The sequence below is a fragment of the Lissotriton vulgaris genome, chromosome 10, assembly GCF_964263255.1.
Source record: "Lissotriton vulgaris chromosome 10, aLisVul1.2, whole genome shotgun sequence".
Taxonomy (NCBI): Eukaryota; Metazoa; Chordata; class Amphibia; order Caudata; family Salamandridae; genus Lissotriton; species Lissotriton vulgaris.
This window is the reverse complement of record NC_141698.1, coordinates 277400389-277415206: the sequence shown is the minus strand read 5'-3', so window position 1 is coordinate 277415206 and position 14818 is coordinate 277400389. Positions and strand designations below refer to the sequence as shown.

Below are 14818 nucleotides of genomic sequence, written 5' to 3'. Positions count from 1 at the left end.
CCGTTGCCAAGTTTTTAAAATGGGCCTGGTTGATTAGACTTAGAAGACTGTCCATATCAATTTAATCTCCTTTTAACTAATTTATGATGTTCTAATGTGTTTTAATGTTTTCTACTCATTGTACAGTCATACTTTTTTCGACATGCTGTTTTAATCTTTTGTATCGCTTTTATGATATATGCATATCGAAATAAAGCAATCAACCAACCAACCAAATAAGAGGCAGCAGGATGTCAGTTTTATTTTCTAACAATATTTAAATTGCTTGTAAATGAACTGTACGGATATTTCCAAATATGTTTCAGTAGTTAGGAAAGCGCATTTTGTAATTCTGAAGTGTGATGGAATCAAAGATTTTATTAGGAACAGAACAAATCAGAATGCTTTACTTGGTGAAGTGCAAATGATAAATATTTGTTGAAACCCAGTTTCCACATTCACGTTTGTAAGCTATATAGTTTTAGAAATAATACTGCATGTCAGTGGAAAGTTTATTGCTTTAGCAATGTAAATGTGCTGTGTGTAAATGACAGTGAACTACTACATCATGCTTCGGTAATGTATTTATTAAAAGTGAGGGTTTTCAAAAAACATTCCTGTCCCAGCCCTGATGACAATGCCTTTAGTGAACTAAGAGGCAGGCCAGGCAGGTCAGACTTCATGTGTACACTATTTTTAGCCTATAATTGTATTGTACATGGAGAAAAAGAGTTTTTGTACAGCAGACATGCTGAGCTCACATATTTAAATGTGCTCCCATGTGATAATAACGAAAAAGGAGGCTCTAAATTAAAATATTTGCCTAGGATCACATAATTTGAGACCATTTTATGTGTCCAGGGTGCGAGTTCGGTCGCATAGATTATTCAAGTCACTAGATCTGCGCTTCTGGTAATATATTTAGGACTTTTCGAGACCTACTAGCTCAGGTGGTGCTAGAGAGTTCTTGATTTCATTGTGTACATTTGTAATTGTATGTTTAGTATTTAGTTATGTATGAATTAAAGTACTTTTTTCTATTCAAAAGTACAAACACTGGCTTTTGAGTAATTTAAAGGTATTATGAAGTTCTTTAACGTTTATTTAACCCTATTAGTTGCCTTGATTTTGTTCTTTTGGCTTTACAGTTTTTTGTTGCTATGTTGTTAATATTTAAGTTCTAGTAAGACTGACTTTCCCATCAAAATTAATGAATGACTTGCATCATTTTATTTTTTTATTTTACAGTCTCTTATATAGCGCGAACTTGACCCGAATCGGGTATCAGAGCTCTTTACATAGCACCAGTTGCATTACAATAGGACACATTCATTTTGTTTGGTTAGGCACGGGGAGATTAAGTGATTTGACCAGAATCACAGGATGTTCAGCGTCACTGCTGAGACTCGAACCCAGTTCCCCAGATTCATGGTCGACCGCTCTAGCCGTTAGGCCAAATCCTCTCCCCATTTTCATATTTTATGACAAATACGTGTTTAAAGTTGAATACATATAAAATGGAAGTGTTGGTCCAGGAGAATTATCCTTAAACCTGGATCTCCATTGATAGTCCTGGGCTATTGGCCTAATTTTAGCCCCTGCTACTATGACTAAAATGCTGATGTTCCCATCAATCATGATCTAACCTTCTGTTCTCATGTTGTGAAGTTATTTTGGAATACTCTTTTCAAGGGCGTAAGGAAAATTCTTCCTTGTGTCTTAGTTAACCCCTTCCATGCTAATGACGAACCCCAGCCATCATGCACTACGGTGCTCGTGTGCTGATGACGGCTGGGGTTCGTCACGGCCCGCCCCTGTTCGTGCGGTTTACAGCACACCAGGGGAATTGTGGCCGCATGGAAAGGGTTAAAGGGTGAAAGTTGGTGATCCAGTCAGCTATCTCACTGTGAGAAGTTGGCCTGATGTATGATGTCTACAATTCTGTGGGCACCTTGTATCAGTCCAAACAATCCCTTATGGTGGTGGTTGTAAAGTCAACCTTATAGACAAGCTATCCTAGGGGTAGCATGGACTAAGCAGTCTTAGGCTAAACTCAAGAGGGCATGTGAAGCCAGCTGGTTTACCATATGCAATCCTGTAATATCAAACGAAAGGACACCACAAAAGGTATATATTATAAAAAAAAGTATTTATTACTAGAATAATCCTCTGTACTCTTTATGAGTGCAGAGGCACAAGCGTTTAAACAAAAGCACAGTTAAACATTCAAAAGTTGCACAATTTTGGATAGGCCCGGTGGCCACTCAAACCATATACTAAATAGTGGTATAAGTACCACCTCTCGAACAATGGTAAGGCCTAGGGCGTTGTGAATCGCTGGGACTACTCTGGACTAGCAGTGATGAAGTTGGGAGAGGCCCGCGGGACACGGGTGCAGTGCCTAAAGCACAAGCATATGCCAATGCAAAGTCAATGGCGCGTAAAAGTTAAAGAGTTACTGTTTTGGAAGTCTTCCGACTGGAATAGAATTACCACACTTTAAACTAGGACACTAGAGGTGTAAACCACTACAGGAGCACCGGCGTTAGATCGTTACCTCACCCACAGGAAGCGGGTGCATAGGTGCCAAAGTGTGTCGGGTTTCGTCGTGTAGATCTATGGAGCCTGGAGATGAAGATGCTGCAGGCGGCCAGGAGAGAAGAGTCCGGGTGGATCCAAGGGTAGATCGAAGATGTAGAGTACCTGAAAGCAGAGGAGACAGAGTCTGGGTCACTAGCCAGTGACCAGGATGGAACCAGGAAGGAACCAGGCAATGTCGGGCGCAATCAGGTGGTTGTCGTGAAGCTTGTCTCCGCTGCCACGTGGACTCTGGGGCATCGAGGACGACCAGGAGTGGAGCACGAGCTGTCCCACGAAGGCTCTCGCTGTCGGCGGTGTCGGCTTCCGGATCGGAGGTAACAAGCCTTGGCAAGTGCAACCCACGCAGGATTGGAAGATCGCTTCTTACCGGACCAGCAAGGTCAGAGCGGTGGCTCCTTTTCAGGGGAGCATGGGCAAGTCTGGAGCAACCAGACTAGCAGTTTAGATTTCAAGGTTCGTTGGTTCTGGGGTCACTAGCCAACGGGCAAACGACCGGACTAACGCGTCGAGCAGGAAAATGCAAAAGGGCCCCACGCAGCACTCGATGAGTGTGGAGGGGAGATCTTCGGTGCACAAGCTGCTCGGGGTTGGGGCTTCTCAAACCCCAATGCACAGCTTCGAGGGTGCCTCAGAAGCTGCACGGTCAGCACTTCGCAGTCTTTCCAAGATGGCCGGCTCCACGCTTCACGTCGCCTCCACGGGTCTCAGATTCGCTGTGACTGTGGATCGGGTAGAAGTCAGGGAAGCTGGGTCTTGTCGATCTCTGTCGCTCGAGTTCCGGCGGGAACTGCAACAAAGCAAACCGTTGGGCGATGGATAGTGCCTGTTTGGAAAGGGTGGTCACTCCTTGACCACAAGGGAGATTCTTCAGTCTTCCACGTCGGGTGGGATGTCGAAAGGTCCAGAGTTCTGTATCAAAGTTTCGTTCAGGATAATCTAATGCTCCTGGGCACAGCTCCTACCTTTATTCCAATTCAAGGGGCTGGATTACCAGCTAGGTCCCTCCTATGGGTGGAACCCAGGAAGGGGGTGGTTACACCCCTTTCCCTTAGTCCAGTTTCGCGCCAGAGCCGGGACTGGAGTGTCCCAGCACCGGTTTGAACTGGACTATGCATGGGAAGCCTTGTGCTCCACAGGCAGTGTCTAGTTTCATTCAACCCTCCCTGCTACAAGCCACTATCTCCTGTCTGGGGTGGTGTAACCCCTCCCTGTGACAGGATATCTATTGTCCAGGCCTCCCCTGCCGGCGTTTCGGTCAGCAGCAGGAGGCCAGACTCGTGTCTGTGGCAGCCGCGTCCATTTTGTGATGCTGGGGCTTTGTTTAGATTTAACCGCGTTTAGTTAAAGTAACATGTCTTCTCCCTCTAGAAGGGTGGAATGCTACCCCTGTCGCCAGGACTGGCGAGGGGGTAGTATTCAAAAGCGTATGACACCTTACACGACATGTTTTGATAAAGCCAAACCAAAGTTAGCAAATAACCGCGAGGATTATAATGCACTTAAGAGTATATGGTATGGCAATATCCTGGAACAGCGAAGGGAATTGGTCCCGATAGCTGCAGACAGGCTCAGCTCATGCTAGAGCACCATCTCACATAAAACCAAGCCCTCTGCCTCCAGGATTGTTAAGGCCTGCCATAGGAGTGACTTATAGGTGCATATGTGTTCAGATATAGGTTTAGATATAGGTATACTATATCTAAGCAAGGGGTGATTACACGACCTTGCCCCAGCTGAGTGATCCGCCAGTTGTGTCCGTTTGGATAGCCAGCCAGGGGTGGCAAAAGATATGCTGCAGCCCCTAGTAGGCCTTGGATACACCTATGCCCTGGGCACCTATTGTGCACTGTACAGGGGCTGATAAGGTGAACCAATGTCCAATTGGGTATGTACCTAGGGTACATGGAGTCCATTTTACAGAGAGAGCAGATAGCCTGGGGCCCTGATTAGCAGGATCCCAGGCCAACTAAGTCAAAAACCAGCTAAACACTAGGTAAAAAAAACTGGGGTACCATAGTCAGGTATCCACCTTCCTACATAACCCCCCCAAACGAAAGGAGATAAGGCTATCCTTGATCAGGTAAGCCTATATTGCCTAAGTGGCCATATAAGGAAGTACCTGCACTAGCATGGTTACCCCCTGTCTCATGGTCCACTAAGCAATCCCTTACCCTAGTGGTATCCGAGGGTCTCCACCATAGGGAATCACTACCTGTGGTGTGTTTTGGCAAAGTAAAAGGCTGGTGTGGGAATGGAGTATTGAAGTGAGGCTCCACTAATGTAGGGCGCAGCTTCCTCCAATCACTATCCACCATGGATGCCTTTCTTTCCATGACTGAGTTGCACTGTGCTCTCAGGGTCAACCTCTGGCTACCTAAAGCTGGAGGCTGGGTCCCTTTTGTTGGCTTACTGGAGGGACAGTTCAAGTTTGGGGCCTTTGGGTCCCAGGTTTGGCTGTGCCCAACAGATTCTATCTGGGGGAGGCTCCTAACTAATTTCAAGGGAGTTCCCTCAGGAGTTTTTAACTTTTTCACCTTGCTAGGGCTGCTAGCTTTGGTGCCCCTAATCTGCTGATGGGGTGGTTCTTTTGGACAGGGGGCCTTTTGGGGTCCACCACTGGCCTTCCTGACCTCTAAAGCCTTGGGCTGACTGAGGCAGGGTAGAGAGGGACAGGTTACCTGCTCCAGACTGGGTCCCTCCTGGGAAGGGTCCACTGATATCAGGGGCTCTGTCAGGCTAACCACCTCTGGGGCAGTTCCTTCACCAGGGGTAAGATCAGTTTCCTTCTCAATGCTCTCTGTGTGGAGTGATCCATAGTTTCAAGCTTCACAACACATGAATCAGTTTGAGTTTGGGCTGTGGCCATCACAGCCCCACCAACCTTTTCAGGAAGGGACTCAGTTTGGGTATGGGCTGTTACCATCACAGCCCTGCCAACCTGTTCAGGGAAGGAATCTTCTTGAGATTGGACTGAGACTGGCACAGCCCTCCTGACCTGTTCAAGGGGGACATCTTGGATTGGGGCTGTGGCCATCACAGCCCCACTAACCTTTCCATGGAGATTTACCATTTTAGAATGGGTTTCTTGCTCAACCTCAGCCCAGGCTGAGATTTCTAGATCATTCCCCAGTAGACTATCTACAGGCAAGTTTGATGACACTGCCACTCTCTTGGGGCCAGTGACACCTCCCCAGCTGAGATTTACCACTGCCATGGGATGATCTTTCTGCACTCCATCAATGTTGGTCACCTGGTATGTGGCTCCAGGTAGAAGTTGCCTTGAGGGGACTAGGCCCTCAGTCACCATGGTGATGCTAGCCCCTGTGTCTCTATAGGCCTCAACTTTCAGACCATTGATGAGGGGCTCCTGTCTGTACTTGTCCAATGTGTTGGGACAAGCTGTGAAGTTGGCAAACCCCATGCCATTTTCACAGACAAGAGTATCTGAGGTAGGGGACCTGGTTAGGCAAGAATCCACCTGAGTTCCCCAAGTATACCCAACCACTTTCTTGGGGGCACTCCCAGCACCTGGGGGATTACTACTAATAGTAACAGGAGGTGTTGGAGTATTAACTGGAGGAATATTCTCCTTATTGTTGGCCTTAGGGCAACGGCTGTCAGTCTTCCAATGGCCAGGATTTTTTAATTTTTTTAATTTCAAGAAACCTTTATTAGCATCAAATTCAGCGGCGTTACAAATGCATTGGCAAGCATAAATTGCGTGGCTACCCGGAGCTCAACAAGTCCTCAATCAAAGATGTTACACAGCCATGATAACCGGCATCCTGGGGGCCCAGCGGCAATATGAAAAGGACACAACTCCGCTTTATTGATATGAGCTCCCCCACGAAGGCAGCACTCTACGCAGCACGACAACTGATTACTCATTGATAACAACTCGAAGGGAAGGTCTCTTGTTGTGTTAGGTCAATAGTAGAACAAGAACGTCCAGAAACCCTCCCTAACCTCAATGGCCAGGCTTTTTACAAGTATGACAATAAGGCTTTTTCTGGGTAGAGGAAGTGTCTTGGGACCCACCCCCATCCTTGGAGGTTTGGGGCCCTGGGGAAGTCTTGTCTTTAGATTTATCCCCACCCTTTTCTTGAGGTTTGGTAGACCCCTTCTGGTCATTACCCTGATTTCAAGGCCTAATCCTGGTTCTGACCCATTTGTCTGCCCTCTTACCCAATTCTTGTGGAGAGGTCAGATCTGAGTCCACCAGGTGCTGGTGTAAAAGCTGGTTTTGACAATTACTAAGGATCTGCACCCTCCTAATCAAATTATACAATCCTGTATAGTCATGTACTTTGCTGCCATGCAACCAACCTTCCAGAGCCTTAGTAGCACAATCTACAAAATCAGTTCAGTCCTGGGTCTGTGTCTTCTGGGTGTCTCTGAACATTAACCTGTACTGTTCAGTGGTTAAGCCAAACCCATCAATTAGAGCACTCTTCAGAACAGTGTAGTTCTTTGCATCCTCCTGTCTAACAGTGAGGAGCTTATCTCTCCCTTTCTCAGAAAAGGAGAGCCATAAGATTGCAGCCCACTGGTCTTGAGGAACCTGCTGTACCATGCAGGCTCTCTCAAGAGCAGTTATCCACTTGTGGATGTCATCCCCATCTCTGTAGGGGGGCACAATCTTGCTCCTGTTTCTATGATCATAGGACCTGTCTTTATCTCTAGGGATAATGTTGCTGCCACCAGTGGAATCTAATCCACACAATTTCTGCTCCCTTGCTAAAGCAAGTTTAGCTTGGGCCAGGGCTACCTCTTCCTTCTCTATCTGGAGTTTGACAGCTCTCATCCTAGCCTCATGTTCTCTTCTCTGGGGGGAAGTCATTCCCCTTTGAGATCCCCTTGAGGCATTAGAACGATTAGAGTCTCTTGAGGGAGATCTAATCCATCTATTGCCTGGGTTAAGTCTACTGTTGGGCCTGGAAAAGTGGTGACCCTTTCCATTCCCATGTAGGCTTAAGTTGGCCTGTTTCAGTACTCTGACTTGAACCTAACCACCCCCCCCCCCCTTGGTCATCTGACTCGTCTCCATCCCCCTCTATGTCTACCTCTTCAGGATCAACTTCTGGGGGATCAATGTTATCAGGGGGGTTTCCCTCTCCTACCTTACTTGGAGGACCTGAAGCAGATTCCTTCTCAAGATCAGCTTTCTCTAGGATTGCTATAAGGATAGGGATGGTGGGGTTCTCACCCCTTTTCAGCCCCCTTGAAGTGCATAGGGCACTCAAGTCCTTGTGGCTGAGTTTTTCATAACTAGATGGGGCCTTTGGCTGGTCACCCACAGGGAGAGAGCTGGAAGCTTCACCTGTTCCAGGCATGACTAGTGAAGTGTAAGTGGTGTACTTACCTACACTATTTGTTTTCCTACTAAAACCTTGCTAGTGAGTTATAGTCAGGGTGTGCTACTTCCTTTAGTCTACAACTACTAAGTTCAGTAGAACTTAAGTATGCTAAGCTTTTGTTTTATATGTACCTATAGTACTTAATGTGATCTTTCAAATGATATAAAGATTGCAATGGTAGAACAGCAAGCTCAAATCCCAACCGCTGCACACCAATGTGAGAAGTTGGCCTGATGTATGATGTCCACAATTCTGTGGGCACCTTGTATCAATCCAAACAATCCCTTATGGTGGTGGTTGTAAAGTCAACCTTATAGACAAGCTATCCTAGGGGTAGATGCACTAAGCAGTCTTAGGCTAAACTCAAGAGGGCATGTGAAGCCAGCTGTTTTACCATATGCAATCCTGTAATATCAAATGAAAGGACACCACACAAGTTATATATTATAAAAATATATGTATTTATTACTAGAATAATCCTCTGTATTCTTTGAGTGCAGAGGCACAAGCGTTTAAACAAAAGCACAGTTAAACATTCAAAAGTTGCACAATTTTGGATATGCCCGGTGGCCACTCAAACCATATACTAAAATAGTGGTATAAGTACCACCTCTCGAACAATGGTAAGGCCTAGGTCGTTGTGAATCACTGGGACTACTCTGGACTAACAGTAATGAAGTCGTGAGAGGCCCGCGGGACACGGTTGCAGTGCCTATAGCACAAGCATATGCCAATGCAAAGTCAATGGCGCGTAAAAGTTAAAGAGTTACTGTTTTGGAAGTCTTCCGACTGGAATAGAATTACCACACTTTAAACTAGGACACTAGAGGTGTAAACCACTACAGGAGCACTGGTGTTAGATCGTTACCTCACCCACAGGAAGCGGGTGCATAGGTACCAAAGTGTGTCGGGTTTCGTCGTGTAGATCTATGGAGCCTGGAGATGAAGATGCTGCAGGCGGCCAGGAGAGAAGAGTCTGGTTGGATCCAAGGGTGGATCAAAGATGTAGAGTACCTGAAAGCAGAGGGGACAGAGTCTGGGTCACTAGCCAGTGACCAGGATGGAACCAGGAAGGAACCAGGCAATGTCTGGCGCAATCAGGTGGTTGTCGTGAAGCTTGTCTCCGCTGCCACGTGGACTCTGGGGCATCGAGGACGACCAGGAGTGGAGCATGAGCTGTCCCACGAAGGCTCTCGTTGTCGGCGGTGTTGGCTTCCGGATCGGAGGTAACAAGCCTTGGCAAGTGCAACCCACGCAGGATTGGAAGATCGCTTCTTACTCAGACCAGCAAGGTCAGAGCGGTGGCTCCTTTTCAGGGGAGCGAGGGCAAGTCTGGAGCAACCAGACTAGCAGTTTAGATTTCAAGGTTCGTTGGTTCTGGGGCCACTAGCCAACGGGCAAGCGACCGGACCAATGCGTCGAGCAGGAAAATGCAAAAGGCTGGGGCTTCTCAAACCCCAATGCACAGCTTCGAGGGTGCCTCAGAAGCTGCACGGTCAGCACTTCGCAGTCTTTCCAAGATGGCTGGCTCCACGCTTCACGTCGCCTCCACGGGTCTCAGATTCGCTGGGACTGTGGATCGGACTGTTAGAAGTCAGGGAAGCTGGGTCTTGCCGATCTCTGTCGCTCGAGTTCCGGCGGGAACTGCAACAAAGCAAACCGTTGGGCGCTGGATGGTGCCTGTTTGCACAGGTTGGTCACTCCTTGACCACAAGGGAGATTCTTCAGTCTTCCACGTCGGGTGGGATGTTGAAGGGTCCAAAGTTCTGTATCAAAGTTTTGTTCAGGATAATCTAATGCTCCTGGGCACAGCTCCTACCTTCATTCCAATTCAAGGGGCTGGATTACCTGCTAGGTCCCTTCTATGGGTGGAACCCAGGAAGGGGTTGGTTACACCCCTTTCCCTTTGTCCAGTTTTGTGCCAGAGCTGGGACTGGAGTGTCCCAGCACCGGTTTGAACTGGACTATGCATGGGAAGCCTTGTGCTCCCCAGGCAGTGTCTAGTTTCAATCAACCCTCCCTACTACAATCCACTATCCTCTGTCTGGGGTGGTGTAACACCTCCCTGTGACAGGATATCTATTGTCCAGGCCTCCCCTGCCGGAGTTTCGGTCAGTAGCAGGAGGCCAGACTCGTATCTGTGGCAGCAGCGTCCATTTTGTGATGCTGGGGCTTTGGTTAGATTTAACCGCGTTTAGTTAAAGTACCATGTCTTCTCCCTCTAGAAGGGTGGAATGCTACCCCCGTCGAAAGGACTGGCGAGGGGGTAGTATTCCAAAGCGTATGACACCTTACACAACATGTTTTGATAAAGCCAAACCAAAGTTAGCAAATAACCGCGAGGATTATAATGCACTTAAGAATATATGGTATGGCAATATCCTGGAACAGCTAAGGGAATTGGTCCCGATAGCTGCAGAGAGGCTCAGCTCATGCTAGAGCACCATCTCACATAAAACCAAGCACTCTGCCTCCAGGATTGTTAAGACCTGCCATAGGAGTGACTTATAGGTATATATGTGTCCAGATAGGTTTAGATATAGGTATACTATATCTATGCAAGGGGTGACACAACCTTGCCCCAGCTGAGTGATTAGCCAGTTGTGTCAGTTTGGATAGCCAGCCAGGGGTGGCAAAAGATATGCTGCAGCCCCTGGTAGGCCTTGGATACACCTATGCCCTGGGCACCTATAGTGCACTGTACAGGGGCTGATAAGGTGAGCCAATGTCCAATTGGGTATGTACCTAGGGTACATGGAGTCCATTTTACAGAGAGAGCAGATAGCCTTGTGCCCTGATTAGCCCTCACTCCTATATTTATTTACATTATAGACCCTGGTGATTAGAGGGCTTTTTGCCGCACCACAGGGGGGGGGGGGGCTTTCTAAAGGACTTTCTTCTCAAAAGACTGACATTTTTAAGGGGGTTCTTGTGGTGTACAAGGCCTTGCCTAAGGTGTTGCTCCACCTATCCCTGGTGGGTAGTGGTGTAACCCTGCTTGGGGATCGCTCTCCTGTGGCGATCCCCAAGCATAAATCCAATGGGCAGATGTACCCTTTAAAAGGGGAAATCTTCCACCGTCCAACGATAACTCCCCTCAAAAGATTCAGTGCTTGGGTTTGAGTTGTGCCCACGAGCACTGTGAAAACAAAACAAGCCCATCAGCTTGTTTTATTTTGACTTTACTGCAATGAGGTTGCTGTGTGCTGATTGTCATTACAGTAAATGGCAAAAAAGCTTCCCAAGCTTAAAATAAAGGAATTGCTATGATGCAGAGCACCAGAGGGACCTTTTATATACCTTCTCAGCTTCTGCCAGTGGTCGACAGACGCACTGGGAAGGTAGTGCAGGTGTTGGCCATTGGCCGACACCTGCCCTTAAGGGATTAAGCGCACATCACTTAGTAGATCTCCCTTAAGGAAGGGTCACTATTGTCCAGCATTGTAGAAGGTTCAACCCTGTTTAATGTAGCATGCTGATTAGTTGGTGTCCTTCCTCCATCCCCAGTGGGTATAAAATGAATCAAGTGTGTTTTCGATGCATATATAATTTTCTGCATTTTGTATGGGGCCTTACGTAATGTGTGTGTAGTGAGGACAAGAGGTTATCTCACAGTGTATTTGTCCAGGCTGCTGATATCTCCCCCCAAAACAAGAGACATTTCGGTTTTGCAAGGGTACTTGTCCTGAAATCAGAATTGCACTGTCCAGTTAATGTGGCAAGCTGGAATCCGGGGTCGGTGGATGGGGGGGATACCAGAACGTTTACAGGGACTAGCTAAAGGTCCAACTGACCCACATTCAGCATCTAGCAAAGGAGACACCAGTGGTGGGAACAGACTTTAAGCCCAAGACATTATCTGCATGGGGAGGAGACCTTAGGAGAAAATATCTGGCAAACAGCTTGTCAAACAATTTCAGTGGTTAAGAACCCACTGGTTTGCACCAGTATCTAGGAGAATTTAGCTTAGGTTGCAACTAGACATTAAATCAGCAATATCTCCAGAATCAAAGCTTGTACTGGGATGGTAAAATTAGTTCTGGATTCTGGTCAACCAGCACAGGCCAACAAGATAAACCACAAGAACGTAGGGTGGAAGGGAAAACTACCGTGTACCTCCCGGACTGACAAAAAATAGTGTTAACAGCTACCTTTGGCATTCTTCTAGGGGACCGAACAGAATTCCATTTCAATGCACACCAAGTTCTGGAAAGAACGAGAAAACAGATGGGAAAAAATGCCCGTAAACTGCGAATGTATTTTTATTGTAGCATCTTACTTTGCAGGACAATTACTCGCATCCCCGGATGTTGCTTTGCCCCCCTGCTTATTTGTGGCGAACCTACATTTGACTGCCCTGTTTTGCTGTTCAGGTCCAATTACTGAGTGTAGCTGAATGTAAGTCTCAAACTTACTACCTACCATCCCTAGCAGTAACCCAGGTGGTAAGTTAAACACAGACCCCACAATTGCCCAGTATCCCCTGGCTGGTGTACCAGAACTAGGGCCTCCCAGGCCCCACTTTGTGTAAAATAACGCCCATTCCCAGATCCCCGCGATGCACCCTGCATAAAGTGTACTGTGGAAGGTGGTCCGAGAGCAGGGAAGGGGTGATGGTCGGGTGGGAGTAAAGTGAAGGAGGGCTGTGCACCCATCCATCCTGGTTCCCTGTGTCTATTGGCAAAGGTGTTCTATGTTTAGGGATGCCACCCTCCTCTTTAAGTAAACTTGATCCTATTTCACAACGCGTTGTCCACTATTTCTCTTGCTTCGGAGCCCTTTTCTGTATCCCCTCGACTTCCCGTCGAGCCTCTGCCCCTCGCTGTCTCCTCGAGACGGGTTTGGCGCGGTTCAGTTCCTACTTTGCACTTTACAAACAACTGATAGTAAACAAACACCCAGGCCTGTTAGGCCCGTTTCTTCACACCCTTCAGTGCCTTACTCTGACTTCCTGCGCCTCTCAATGCTACTGGAAACGGCTGTGTGTTCGTTGTAGGCGCGTGGCCCTTACGCCATCTCATAGGTCGTGTTTCTGTTGACATGATTGGTGGCGCTTTTCACATCTGATATGTCTGTCTCAGATGGAGCGCGTGCTCGCTGACCTCGGCCTTGGTGACGTTTCGAAACCTCTGCAGCTTATCTCGGTTCAGAGTCCCCGGTGTCCTTGGGATGCGCAGCAGCGCCGCGTGCTGCCGGCTGTCCTCGTGCAGCGTACGCTGTTTGAGGGAAGCAGCTCCGGCCCGGGCAGCGAGCTGCTCGGCCTTGGTGCTATCACATTGGTTGGAGTGTTTGTGTACAGCGGTCGAAGTGCATTAAAAAACGTAAGGGGACTGTTATGCTGTGTGCAACGGGGCCGGGGCTAGTAAGCGAGGTGCGGGGTCAAAGGCGTGACAAAAATAAACCAAAACCTTTTGTAACTCTTTTCGTTCTTTCCCCTTCGGGTATCGATATATAAAATAACACACAGCTGAAATGTAAAGTAAATGAAAACCCATTATCAAACTTTATAAAACCTTTATCAGTGAATGCACTGCACAGGTTTATGTATGTACCAGACAGCTGGAACTGAGTCCTCGTTGGAGCAGTGGAAATTAGCTGCCAACCCAGGCCCCTGCATTGAAGATGCATGTGATGCGCCTTTTTATTTAGCACACACTTTAAGTAGGACAAGGAGGGACATATCCCATGGAACAGTCAGACTTTCAGGATCAACCGTCTGGTGTTGTACTAGTTGTGGTAAGGTGGGCCTGAGTCTGTGCTAGGGGCAACTGGGATAAGGGAAGCACAGGTGCAACCTATGGGAATCATACGCTGAAAATGGATACTCTCTGATACATAGTTGAGCCCCATACATTTAAACCAGATCATAGTGCCACAATGATGGTTACTCTGGTCTACATCATTGGGTATGCTCCGCTTTGGGATGGGAGTGCCCACAATCAAGAGCTTCATTTGATACTCAGAAAAGGGTGCACAGCCTGGGAACACAGAGTCTCGCATTTGGATGCACTTAGCAGGGGGCATAAGTGGGCATTTGGGTTGTGCACTGTAAGAAACTGGCTTTATATATACTGCACCAAAGTGAGGTACAGTGTGTATAGAGTCCAAGGGTCTCCAGAGGTTTGGCAGAGGCTAAAGTTAGATAGAAACTTACTCTCTAAAGTGGTAGCTTGGTCGAGCAGTAGGGCAGTATCAGAGGACAGTGTAAAGCATTTGATGTACACACTCAGTCAGCAATTGGTCTCACACACTCAAGAACTGAACTCTAGACCAATTGTTTTGTTATAAAAAAATATACTGTTGTTTTATTTCTAGAACAAAGCAAGCCTGGTGCAGCTAAGCATAAAAATACTTTTCAGTAATAAAATTACTTGTATGAACACAGTTCAAAATAGCAGTGTAACTTGTACTGGTTTTGGTTACAGTTTTAAGAAAGCAGTTCGCAACACATTGCAGGTATATTACATTCAATTGAATGGGCTTTTTAAGTAAAATGCAGTTAATTACTTTTCAGATTACTCTTGCTGACACAGGACTGGATCCTGTATTCTGTCCTGGGACATTTCCTGAAAACAGGTGAGTAAATGCGTTTTGGTTAAAAGTACGATTTTGAAGGAATATTATTGTATTTCAAAAGTTGACACTTGGAAACTTTTTCACATAGAATCACCAATGTTATCATATAAGGGGAAATTCACTTAGCAGGTAAGTTAGGTTATCGTTACTTTTTCTTACTCAGTGCTGGATCCTGGATTCAACACTGGGACTTTTCCTGAAAACAGTTGAGAAAATGCGTTTTGCTTATTCAACTGATTTTTAAGGAATATTTGCAGTTCTCAAAAGTCGACACTTAGAAACTTTTTGGGGGTAAAAGTGTCAAT

The 14818-nt window shown here is 46.9% G+C and overlaps 1 protein-coding gene across 2 annotated transcripts in view; it reads left to right on the top strand.

Annotated features, from left to right (window-relative positions):
• Window positions 1-14818, top strand: part of SCAP (SREBF chaperone) — an 833069-nt gene that overhangs the window by 64002 nt on the left and 754249 nt on the right. Inside the window, exon 2 of one of the 2 annotated variants that reach the window (XM_086941009.1) lies at window positions 14452-14513. The exons of the other annotated variant lie outside the window; for it this stretch is intronic. The gene's annotated coding sequence lies outside the window, so the exon portion shown is untranslated. The remainder of the gene's footprint in view (window positions 1-14451; window positions 14514-14818) is intronic. 2 annotated transcript variants of the gene reach the window in all.